Raw genomic sequence first — 13,653 nt, forward strand, 5'->3', positions numbered from 1 at the left:
GAGGAAAACGTGAAGAAATAAACATGTCATCTCCTTATATTTAAAATTATAATTATTATAATTATGATTATTATTATAATTATGTTTGTATTATAGTTATGAGGCATTTGAGTTGCTTTGGATTCCTCTGGCTAAAGCAAGGTAATTACATATTATTGTAAAGTGTGTGCTTCCCCCCCCACACACACACACACAAATGTACCACCCCCCCCCCCGGCAGAGATCCTGGGGCGCTACTGCCGTCTAGTATGGGTTATTAGCACCGCGCCTGCCGGACAGCAGGGCCTTATTTACGAGATCTAGCTATACTGCACGTAACAAATGCGATGCTTTGCACTGCAGCTATAGGCCAAAGCATTCTCGATCGAAATGAATGTGCTTGCACGAGCAGGTAGTAACGAGTTGAAGTGAATTTTATCGCAGAAACACACACAATCAACTCATCGTTTTGCACGTTGGCTCACAACCACACCCGATGAATATGTCTACTTTTTGAGAGAGAACATGAACATATACTTTTGCAATCATATATACCGGCCTATGTAAAGCAGCCTGGGAATATTAAAGCATGAGTTAGGAAACCTGCTGCACGAATTCCTATTCGTTATATCAGCTACTGCACAAGCACAAACAAAACGTTTGCTACATCAGTCAATCTAGATACTTTATTCAAGCCCCATTAAATGAAATACTGCCAAAAATTACCACCAAGCTAAAGTTTTGACACATTCAGTGAAATCCAAACCGAAACCAAACGTGGAATGGCCAATGCAATGTATCGCTTGGCAAACACTGGTAAGCTTGCTGCGCCGGCAGCACATGGACGGCAGCTGTCAGATACGAGGCCTGTTTTCGTGTGTAATTTTCGTTCGTTCATCCGTGTTAACGCAATGTTTCCGCGGTTTGTGGTTATTCGTGAACGCAATCGGAACGAGTCCTCATCAACGCAGTTAACGCGACTGTAAGTAAGGGAAGAGCAGCGGGCGCCTTCACGGCGTGGCCCTCGGCGATCGCTTTGTTGGTATGTGTCGCGCGCACGGTTCAACTTTTGAATACCGTGGCTGCGCGTGGTCGCAGTGCAGTGATGATTATATGCCAGTGCTCATCGTGAAACTGCAACAACCGCGTCACTGCTGATGGAGCTGCCACGTACGTGGACGGCGGCGCCCGAGAAGACCTTTTCTGAAGAGAATGCGTGCCTGGCGATTGTCACTTGCAGTCGCAACTTTTACAAAGGTAGTACAATCCCCACCCCCCCCCTCTTGCTATGTGCTATTTGCATAATTTGAAGCAGTGCGTGTTGCGATACCGCGTAAAGTATAAACCGCATTCACGCAATCTTGCGCGCAAAACGCGCACGCGATGGAGATGGCTGTCGCGTTCGTTCGTCGCCTACAAGTCGTACAGCATGCAAGCGACGAGACGAGCGACGTCTCCCGGTGTTGCCTTTATGAGGGCAGCAAATACTCGCCGAAACTGGCGTGACGCTTGCTTTATAATTAAGGGTTTTAGTGGAAAGAGCAGCATAAATATTTAAATATTTCACTACGTTATTATCCTTGCACGTATCAAAATCTAGTCGTTGCTCGTTCCGTGCGACATCGGTAGTACTTGACTGATGTATATCCAGTTCCGACTTCGCGCTATTGGCTAGTCGCTCATAGCACTTCTGGCGACGAGCGACGTATTCAAATTTCTAGAACCGAGCGATTGAGCGAAAAGACCAAGCAATCTGTTCGCGCGACGGCCCGTTCGTCGCTCGTCGCCGTTGCGCACAAAATCGCGTGAATGCGGTTTGGGCTTAAAACACAAGCGGGCGAATCCGACCTTCAGTTTCGTCTACAGTCCCTATATTGTATGTTTGCCTTGGAGTTCGTGGCGTTGTACATCGGACCCTGTCAACCCAATTACAAGTACGAATGATCTACTAGCACAGAGGCTGACTGTCATATTAATTTGATTGAAGGTCTGCGTTATTTCGATCGATCGTCTTGTTTCGAGTCATGCTATGCTACACGCTATGAAATATCTTGTATGTGTTTTATGTGTTTGAATTCAGCATTGTAGTTGGGAGCTAGATGTAGCTATATCATTTGCATTTATTCACTGTGGTGTGCGCGGCACCTTGTAATGTCTTTGCAGAGACGGAGTGTCCTGGCTGGCTGCTAGGCGATTCGTCTAGCGAATTTTAACAACTTCGTTATATTAGTGGGCTTTGTCATGCTGGCGGACCTCCAAATCACCCTGGGACATTACTAAATGCAATATAATTATCAATTTCGTTATTACTATTTGCTGCTGTTGCTGATGCCGCTAGCTAGAGAGCTGTCCAGGGGCCGTATTCGATACGTTCGCCTAGGCGAAATTTTTTTCGCTTTCAGGCGTGCGCCAATGGCTGTTTCAGCAAAATTGGATGAGCCGATTGGGTGGTTCAGCCCGACGTCATTAAATTTTGCTCAACCAGCCAATCAGCGCGCACGCTGATTCGCCTAGGCGAATTTCGCTAGGCGAACGCCTAGGCGAACGTCAGATACGGCCCCAGCAGAGCTCTTTGTCAGTATTTGTTGGTGGCCTCAACTGTGCGTACTTTAATATGAAAGGCTATACAAATGTTACAAAGCATAGCTGCGGCTGTTTGCCTCATGAAGTTTTTTTTTTTCTTCTATGATATAACTGCTATGACGTAAATTTGCCAACAGTAATACTAGCAGTGAAGGACTTTTACGCCGTTGCTTGCATTGAACTGTAATACCGTTCCCACGGGACCGTTTGGAAGGCCTTCAGTAGCCTCGAAAAGCCACAACTCAGCGAGTCAAAGGAGTGTCGCGCATGCTACCGGATTGAGGCTCGTTGAGGATTCAGGCGGTTTCTATGCCAAAATTGGTGCGGTCTTATTTCGTTTTTATGTCACCAAAAGTTAACATAAAAAACTTGATGCACTGATGTCTTTTATGTTTGTTATCGCGATACTGCAGCGAATAAGCCGGCAAGATGAAGTAGAGGGAGGTGTAATGGAGAATGCAATGAACAAAGCAGTCGCTGTTTTCAGTATGTGCAGTTCACCATGTCAAGTAGCAAAAATACTTATGAATATTCATAACACTCACAGAATTTTTAGAGCTATTTACGTTTGATGTGTTCTTGCTAACCATGAGTACGAGCACACGGTGAATGAGAAGCATGTTCGCGTGCTGAGTCCGCTTCCGTAGCTCAAAGGCCATCAGATTCATACAGTTGCAGAGTGCTCCGTGACATAGATTGACTCGACGGCTTCGAAACAGCTAGTGTAGCTGCTCGAATTTGATTAACTCACCATGCAGTGAAGGCCTTTCGAAACGCCCCGTGTGAACTGTAAGATTACTACAACATTCCAAAATGAGAGAGATTGTCACTGATAAAGTGTTAATTGTTTTCATGTGATGTCGGTGCATAGATGTGCAGCAATGAATGATAGGGCAAATAACGACAAGGAAAGTTCTAATGCAGTGTCTTCTCAGTGAGCTAAGCAAATGGGATGTGCCAACAGCAAGGTGTACGAAGATTTAGCGCAGAGGGAGAACACAAAGGAGATCTTTTTCTCTATGGATGTATGGCTCACTGGAGTGCAGACTGATTTTCAATATGTATACTAGGCTCTTGATTGGCCACCCTGACTTCCAGGGTGTCAAGAAGCGTGTGCACAAGCTTATTGTAGTACACAACACCTTGGTCAGTCTGAGACAACTTATTGAAGAAACCGTGTTCACCTTGATTGTTTTCTGTATGACTGAAATATAGCTGTGCGATTTATTATTTAACTGACAAGTGCAAGTATCATAGAGATGCCGGCATGCATGCAGGTTTTTCTTTATGTGGCGTATCCTCTGGTATAGGTCAGTAAAACGCAAGATCCAGGAAGCCAGATTCATGGATATCTCAACTTGTTCGGACTTACATGGATGTTTTATAGGCTAAATATTATTTATCATCATCAATCTATCATCGGGACTAAGAATTGCACGAACTCTTACCAGTAAATATTATCAAGCATGTTCGTGTGCATTGGCTCCACTTTGATACAGCCAACATTTTTCTGGTTTGCAGCAATTTTGTGGCATGGGGGGGGGCATTTATTGTTATTTTTTTAGATTGTGATTGTCATAGCACTAATACATGGGTACAACACAACAATATAGGCAAGCTTTCAATTTAACAGAAATTTTCATGGTTCTATTGAAATATTGTGTGAAATGTCGCCACTATACCACAACTTTAGTGAGGTTAGATTTCATTTCGACATTCTTGTCCATGTGCTAAATTCTCTTTTGGACAGCTTTTTTCACATCCTGCAAGCACAACTTCAGCAATGCGTAACCTTTATCTGCATGGCAGACAGGTCAGGACTTAGTGGCATTGTTCTTTGACGTAGTGAATGTTATGTAGGGAATTAGGAACCAGCATTGAGTAGCACTTTGCAGCGGCTTAACCATTCCCATGTCTAGTGGCAGCCACCAAGTGACATTTTCCCAGTGATTCATGTATCAATTATGGCATGCACCCTGTTTTAGGTAGCTCTTTGAACTAGTGCATACAGCATTCTGCTATCACGTAGCTGCAGCAATAGTATTGAGTTCATGGAATGACTGGGAGCACTCGGTTCTTTACCATCACATTCCAGTGCATATGGCATCACGTGTACTGATCACAAAGACCTCTAGAGAACAACACCTAACTGATAACCTACACAGTGCACTTGAGCTTCATATATCATGTAAGCTGCACGCCTATTTGCATTACTCTGCAGAGACATGCAGTCAGCAACACGGATGACTGCAGTTACATGTGTCTTAAATGAATATTCACCTAATGTACATGTCACTTCAACTGTCTTGCACTGTTCTACACAAGTCGGCTTGCATATGTGATGCTGCTAGCTAATATCTGATAATAATAATAATCCGTGTTTTCTCAGTGGCAGCTGGCCTCCATGGGGCGGTGCAGACAGGGGACTGTCATTGCTGGAGCACCTCGTGGCTATCCACAGGAAATGGAAAAAACATGGTAAATTCAAACCCCCTCTGGTTTTCATTTTCATGTTTCCATAAGTGTGTGTGTTCATCACCCTGAAGTTACTTAAATTTGAAAACGAAGCCATATAAAGTATACTCATGGTCTCACGTAGTGCATTATTAAACATAAAAGTACAAAATCACGCAGCTTAAGAACCTCAAAGATAATTGTAGCGGATCAAGTCACTGCAGAGGTCAGGATATGTATTGTCGATGCTCGCAGACAATAGAATTGCAGACTTGTTCATCATTAAAAGCAATTATACATTTAGGGTGTGAACATTTGGTAATGTTTGAGTGAATGCTAGAGACGACTGCATGAATATGCACCCCCTAACGTAATGCCCTGACAGAGGCCCTTAAAGATGAAATAAATGACGATAAGAAGCTTGGTAACAGATTTGTGCAACGAGCCATTGTAGCACGCACCACGGAAAAATACACGAGAAGGCACAAAGAATACACACACGTAGCACTTCATTGTGCCTTCTCATATCTTTGTTCCCTGTTCGCGCTACAGCTCGCTCATTTCAACATAAACAACCAACAAGCCCACATCGCCACTCAGATTTGTGCAGTTTCCTTCGAGTCATATTTGGGTAAGTACCACAGACTATATTTTAAGTGAAATAAGTATATTCCTCGTTTAATTGGCCAACACTGTAGTTAGGCTCTGGGTATATTTTGGCCAGGTATGTATATATGTCAGTGCTACGTTTATTAGATTATGTTTAGAGTGAGTTTAAGTCATAATTATAGAAATTAATACTTGTGATCATGATATTCTTGCCATAAGTTTATGCAAGGGACATGTAAATTTGGTCTTCATATAAGCAACAACAAATGGAAAAGTTGCTGATGATTTTATAGGCATTGAAGATGTCAACATGTTAGCTTATTTGGATGCTTTTGTGTTGTCATGTGGCCTATATTATACGGGATGGAATTGATGGCCAAAATTGTGGACATTTTAACCTCCCAAAGGCCAACATCATATCTTTGATATGCTGAGCTTGATGCCTGAAAATGCTCATTTACTGACGATAAACATAATGTGCAATGCACTGTAGCATTTCTGACATGCTGCAACAGTTTCAGTTGTAGATAGCTCAGCAAACTAATGAGTAATGAGTTACTCTTAGGTTATATATAACTAAAAGAAATTTAGTTTTTCTTTTGTTTATATATTCATTGGGGGTGATTGTATGAGAAAGAAATGTGATCAGGTTCTATTCTTCCTTCATATAGAATTGTGTCTGCTTTCCGAACTTTAGGAAAGATGTTCAATTTGTCAGACACTGCCTGCATAACACCACCTCCATAAATAGGAAGAACTGATGTTCATCCGTGATACTCTAAGAACACTGCGATGAATCATAGGTGCACATATAAAAGTAATCACAGAAGGGCAATGCATAGCAAGCATCTGCATCTAGATCGAGATAGTTAATTTTGGATTAAGGTGAAACATTGCAGAAGAGCTGCATGCTGTACATGATATGCAGGCTAAATCATTGAAGGTTGATTCATTGAAGGCATTATAAAATAATGTTTTGCTATTTTCTAATAGCAGCCAGAGTAATTGCTATGAAAGAGAAATAAAATTTTTAAGGAATAAAATAATTAGCTAGTGTCTAGTACAGAGCTTACAGAAATGAAATTACTGAGTGCAAATGTATGGAATAAGTTGTTTCACTTGGAGAGTGCTGCACAGGTCATGGGGCCACTAGAAAATTGGTGAGGATATAAGGGAAGAGCGAAAGCATGTGCAGTGAAAATATGGGCGAAAGTGTCTGTAAAGGAGCGAAATCGATTTAAGACTCTTACTGTAAGCCGATGAATAGGGATTTAAAGGTGGAGGATTGCAAAGGTATAGCTGAATCTCTCTATGAGCCATTGTGACACACATGAACAATTTCCGTAGAAAATGAGAATCTATTTAAGCACGTTACTGAGAGCATAATCATTGGAAAATGGTAGAGCAGAGATCGGTTTGCGTAAACACGGGTTTGGCGCTTACTTTCAACTGCAGTTTACTGAAGAAATGTGATATTTATAAGTACTGAACAAGACCATCCTGGGGCATCACATTAATGATAAAGCAACCAAATATTGGAGTCACCAGGACCCCCTAATACAACCACATCATAGCCATGTGCCATGACAGATTGGTACGGCCTAGTATACCAGAGGTGATAAGAGACAATCCAGATTATCGCACAGCATGACGCTTGCCTCTAAAAATATGTGAAGGTAGGTTGAAGCATGTGCTCTGGCCCACCAAATAATAACCTAAAAAAACGACTTAAAAAGCAGATGCTGCATCTATAATGATTACTCGGAAGGAGTACATAGCAGATCAAAAAACGAGAAAGCAAAACCAACCAAGTAAGTTGGTTTTCTGAAGGCACTTCAGGTCTTTATTTGCCACTGCACTGCGTCCAGCAGCATCTGAGGCAACAGAATTGGTCGAGCTTTTTTTGCGATCTTGTGCATCAGGCTCGCTCGTTCACATGGGCACAAAACAAATCCATCTGCCTGCCTTGAGTGTCGGTGGCATATTCTTACCTTGATACCCTGAATCAAGTTTACCAATTCAGTTTTTCGAACTTTCTCCTGCTTCTCAACCTGTATGCATTCATTGGTTTGCCTCAAAACTGCAACACCAGTGCTTGTTTTGAGACCACATTCAGCCGTTTGACAAGTTTGGTGATGGATCTGACTCCAATTTGTCTTCCACAGTGATGGCATTGACTTGAATGCCAAGTTGTTGCAGGAGGCCCTTCAGCTACTTACGCAGAATAGCGTGTCTAGGATGGCAGTGTCAGCATTATAATTGCTTGCGATAACATTTGCAGCACCTGTAGCACTCATCACGACAGGGTATACGGCTTTCGTCCATGGGTCAATGGCATCCTGTATTATGCGCTGCATGGCAATCTAGCCAATTGATAACTTGCATGCTTTTCATTGTAATCGTTAGGGGCTTAGCTGCAGCCTTACTAGCCACTGTGGGAGGAGGTTGCTTTTTTCGTACCTTATTTGGGGACGGAGCATTGGGTAGTTCTCAAAAAAGTTCATTTTTGAGGCAACACAATTAAAGTGTTAGTTACATTCTGCATCAGTGACGCACACACAAGCATGCTGTTTGTTGTTGGGTATCAGGGAAGAGTTCTTAGTATCTTTCTGTTTAACTTAGTACTAAGTTTAGTGCTAGTAGTAGAAATATGTGATAGTACATTTAGTCCATACATAGCTTCATACATCTCGATCAGAATCTGAGCAGGGCTCGCTAAAGTAACCGACTCTGAGCAAGCTTTATTGTATATCTTCTCTTCATCTTGTAGGCATCAGCGTGCTACAGTCAAATTCAAACTTGCGAAACTAAAAAGCAAAAAGAAAGGGAACTGTTTCCTCATGCATACCGCCGCAAACAGTGTGCGTCACTGTTACTGAATATTAGCAACAATGCTTCTTTCCCATTGTTGCTTAATAGTGAGAAACTTTCTTGTGAACTACTTAGTGCTGTAGCCTCAAAAAATTTCAAACTTGCTCCTAATGCATTTAGTAAAGCCCTCAACACACACAAGGAAAAGTTCCTATCCTAATAATTATCCAGTAGGCTCCTTGAAGACAAGGGCTTAATAACAATAATATGGGATACTGTTGGAGCTGTAGACGCTCATCTTATTCCATTACGCCTCCATAAATTTTTCTGTTAAGTACATGGCAGTCACAGCAACATTGGCACTCCCATGTTAGTCATTCTGCGCTATATACACAATGCCAGGTGCTGTAATAGGTCGACAATGAAAATAACAGTCATGGGTACAGCTAAAGCGATTAGAATGTTTAAAGCAGTTAAAAACAAATGCAGACTGAGGGGCAGAGAAATGAAGAGAGTGCAAGCACTCCTTTGTCTGCGTTTGCCCATGCCGCTTTCAACATTTCAACCATGAATACATAACAGCTTGCCCAATTTTTGGTTCTCTTGGATGCTAAAGCGGTCTCAGATCCTCATGACTAACCATTTCAACTGGATGAATCTACCGCAGTAGTGGTATAGCAGTAGAGCATCCGCCTCGTATGTGGGAGGTGCTGAGTTCAAATCCCCGTGCCGCCAGAAAACCTCCGTTTCTTTCTGATGGGTAGAGATGTCCCTTGGCCTGGTGCTCGACTTCTTGTGAAGGTTCACATCTTGAAAGAGATTTCATGTGTGCTCTCTGGGCACTTATTGTCCAACGACAGATGGCCTTGTTGAAGAGCATGAGCCTCGGCTGCCTTGAGGCAAGTGCAGCCGCTAGGTACCTACCGGTGAAATAGGTACAAGCATGCTCCCGGTCTGGTGTGATGGATAGTTGTTTGGCACGTATGTCTGTGTGCAGTCAAGCAGTAATGAACGTCAGAGACGCGCGAACCGATGTGAACCAAAATTTAAGATGATGACTGTAACAAGACAAGCACTAAACACAGAGTACATATCAAAGGTCCTTAAAACAAACACGTCTACACTAAGTCCTACGCGCAACGTTCAAGAAAGAGCCAGTACGTCTCATGGCTACATTCCTGATGGTGTCGTCGATCAGTGGTAGATCGTCTAGCTGTCGCGACGATTTCCGTTGGAGGCGACCCAAGGCATGATGACCCTCGTGGAAGGCCAGCCAAGGCAGGGTGACGGCAATGGTCATCAGATGAGGCAGGCGACGGCTGCATTACCATGGCCCGAGGACTCAAACGGCTGTCGGGCGGGTTGCTTCCACCGCCACAACCTCACATGCCACCTCGAGCAAGAGGCGGCTTCAAAGCAAAGGCCTCGGTTAGGCCTCACCCCGGACACAGCCTAAAGATGCTCCAACAGGCGGCTACGAGCAGGCTACAGCCAGGCCTGCTCCAAATGGCGTCACGCCAGGCGCCACTCTGCGTCTGCACCGACAGGCAGGCGCGTTGTCCTCAGGGCTGCCTCAGGTACCACGGCAGGAGCTCCCGAAACAGTGCACTGGTCTTGCGTCTTCTAAGTTGCTAGCCCCCTCTGCCCATTTGGCACCCACCTCTCTTCTTCCTTCTCTATTGTTTCTTTTCTGAGCACTGCCAAGCACGCAATCTGCGCCTGGCTCGCCTTCTGTTTCTTCTTCCTTCATTCACAGTCCTCAAGAGTTTTCAAGCAGTCCACACACATAAACAACACTCATAAGGTCCTTGCACTGCACCTGGTGCTTGGCCATTATGGGACCTCAGCGCTTCGAAAGGGAATTTGGGGCACCACATGGGAAATTGCCACTATTGGGAATGGCCCAGACCTACTTCTTTTTGTGCTCATGAGGGTTTTGACTGGTATTTAGAGCACAGGCTCCTCTCCCTGAAGAAAGCCGAACGCCATGCTAGGGTACACTTGTGTCCATTTGAATCAGTGGGCGCCGTGCGGTGGTAGAAATTGAACCTACGACTTCCTGCGGCCGAGGAGGGCAATCCACAACAAGGGCAATCAAACAAATGCACCCTACATGTGAAGTAGCGGGAGCCATTTTGACAAGACAAACTGAGCTGATGCACTCACCAAAGTAGCAGGGCAAAAAATTCTCTTGGGAAAGTTTCAGCCACTGGAGACAGGCAGGTAATTGTGTTGTGACCCTATGTGAATGAGTAGGCCAATAGTAAAAGGTCGCTTGAAAGCTCGGCTATATGTTTGCCTGAGGCGCTGCCAGACACAGCGCAACGAAATTAGAAGCCTGAAGTACCTTTCTACTGCTTGGTAAGTTTGCCCATCAGTAAATGGCTTCGTGCAAGCAGTCCCTGTTCTGGCCTCTTGCTTCAGCTCATACATCCCCCCAGACAACTTGCTGAAGTAGGCTCAATCACAAAAACTTGGATACATCACAGGATGCATTCATGCTGTAGTTATGCTAATGTCACATGGCGCTCAAGTTTGAAGCTGGCCACCCACATTCCCTCTAATGTATTATTGAAATCCATTCTATTGTCGATTTGCCATTAATATTTGGTCAGAGGTACCAATGTATTTAAACAAATTTAACATTATCATGACTTCAGCTGTGAAAACTTCCTTGTGGTTACAGCATTTATAAAATATTGTGGACAGGTACATGAATATTTAGCTCATGTATGATGCCCATGTGCTACATAAACACTTTATGAAAGCATCTAGGGCTGGGATAGTGTAATTATTCTATTGGAATTGCTTGTGCGTTGTAAGGGTAGCATTCTGCCTACATGATCATGATTGGCTGGCTATGTGCAGTGAATGAAAATTTCAATATAGAAATGAAGGGAAAGGAATCGCTACAGTATACCAGTCCTGCTGATACTTTGCAGCATACTTCTTGTGGAACGAGCATATGCACTAGGTATTTTTTATGCATTTGTTTATTCCTATTTTAAACACTTAAGAAAATGACACAAAGTGGAAGGCTATGTTATATGCAGGGTAAAATCTTAAGTTAATTTCCACAGCCACCTAGTTCAGCCTAATCTACGGCACACTAAGATTGTGTCGAAAAGCCAGCTACCAAAGAATCAAACAAAGGTGTAAGTTACAAGAATGGACAAGTCTTATTTTCGAAACTTGAAAACATACATTTCAAATAAGAATTTAAGCTTAAGAAATCTGCACTTCTGGCTGGCCCTCCAGTTTCTTAAACTTCAGTAGTGTCGTCCCATAGTAGGTGGTCCTCAGTGGTGTCAGTTGAGCTTCAGATGCCAGTTCTCTTGAAGCTTTTGATGACAGTGTCATCAGAAATCATGTTCTGTGCCTCTAGGACCAATGGACACAACAGTTCCACTGGCAGCCTTCTAAACTTGCCTCCCGGTGCCAGGGAATGATCACAAATACTGAAAGTCTGTGATTCTTTGTATGTAGAAGGCAGCTGCTGACATGTTCTCATGAAGCCCATGCCGCCACATGAAGCACATCATCCAGTTGCTGCTTGCGTTGAAGTTTGTAGTTGGAATGCCCTGCTTCCTTGTAAGTCGGCGAGCGTCCTTCTGTATCATTTAAATTTACACAGCACACTCATGAAGCCCATGCCGCCACATGAAGCACATCATCCAGTCGCTGCTTGCATTGAAGTTTGTAGTTGGAATGCCCTGCTTCCTTGTAAGTCGGCGAGCCTCCTTCTGTATCATTTAAATTTACACAGAACGGCTGTCCAGAGGCTTCTGAGCTATAAAGCACTGCTACTTCAACTTGCGAGTAAAAATCAGTCTTGGGTCAGCGGAAATTCCTGCTTGCCTTGCTGGTAGCATTCAGCTTTTCATGCGGCCATCTCTAATGGCAGATGTGTACTTTGCTGACACCGAAGTACCTTCTGAATTAACGACTGCCATTCTACAAAGCATGTTGAAATGCTTTGAGCTTGAAGTGGGTGCTGTAGCTAGCTTGCAACCGTATGTGGCACGCTAGCAGTCTGATCACTCCATGCATGCGCGGCATGACCTGTCTAGACTGACAAAAAAAAAAGGGAAAAATACTAGCTTTGTGCATATAGCACTAGATAGCTCCAGTGCTGGTACTGCCACTGGCATCCGCAGCTGGCCATTATCATCAGTCGAAGTCAAAACCAGGCCACCGGTTGCAGTGTTGAGTTGTGTGGTCATTGTGTGGGAGGGGGAAAATATGTGAATTTTCATAATGTGCAAACTTACGGTGTGTACTATTATTAATTAACCAAGCAGGTATGCAGTAAGGCCTATGTTGGGATTATTGCTGCTATTCAATAGGAATCTGTGTAATGAGAACAGCTTGGTGTGCCTGGCCTACAATTACTTGAAAATATGCATTTGCTTCCAATTGGCCCTTCACCAGCCACAAAGCTGGCTTCAAAGCAGTCATAAATATTACTTGTGCTGCTTTCACCACTTGTTAGTCTTTTAATGTTTATGCTCAATTCCTCATTTCTCAGTGTATTAATCAACACAACAAGTATTGTACTTAGTCTTCTGTCGTATGGCAATAATGGTTCATTTGTTTGTGCAGCTGTTTTCACAACGCGGACGACACCGTGTCAAAGGAAGTTATGGAAAAGAGACTGAAGGCAGTGCACTGGTACCCCTTGCAGCAATTGGGTAATCTGCTGTAGTAGTGAAATTTGCAATAAAGTTTTATCTCTGTTCATATTGCTTTCAGATGTTATAAATGTGATTTCCACATCACACACATACCATGACCTGAAGTTTTGGATGGAATGGTGAGCATATTTATGCAGTGAGCCATCTTAAGTGCCGACTGGCATACTCTAGTGTTCAAGGGCACTGAATATATTCTAATTAAGACTGCAAGACTGTAATACAATCACAGTCAGAATTCATCAATTCAATAAACAATACACATTTGAACAGTGGTCTCCGGTACAATGGCATACCGACAAACAGTAGAATAGGTAGTAGACAGGTAGTAGACTTGTAGGCTTGTAGACCTGTAAACTTGTATGCCGATTGGCTAGTAGACCATCAAGGTCTGAAATTAGGGTTAGCCAACAGACATGTAAGCTGATAGCTGGTTGGAATTTTTTACTGGAGATATTCATATAAAATTCCAGACCCGCCGTAGTGGCTAAGGCGTACGTACGTTGCTCTACTGAACTGAAAGCTC

General features: G+C 43.4%; 1 long non-coding RNA gene across 1 annotated transcript; it reads left to right on the forward strand.

The window, feature by feature from the left end:
- The first annotated feature begins 1,124 nt into the window (after positions 1–1,124).
- On the forward strand, positions 1,125–13,169 carry LOC125946140 (uncharacterized). Its single transcript, XR_007467422.1, has 3 exons — positions 1,125–1,236; positions 4,952–5,040; positions 13,039–13,169. It is a non-coding gene; the product is annotated as an uncharacterized LOC125946140 (long non-coding RNA).
- Positions 13,170–13,653: the final 484 nt, after the last annotated feature.

Source organism: Dermacentor silvarum, chromosome 6, assembly GCF_013339745.2.
Source record: "Dermacentor silvarum isolate Dsil-2018 chromosome 6, BIME_Dsil_1.4, whole genome shotgun sequence".
Classification (NCBI taxonomy): domain Eukaryota; kingdom Metazoa; phylum Arthropoda; class Arachnida; order Ixodida; family Ixodidae; genus Dermacentor; species Dermacentor silvarum.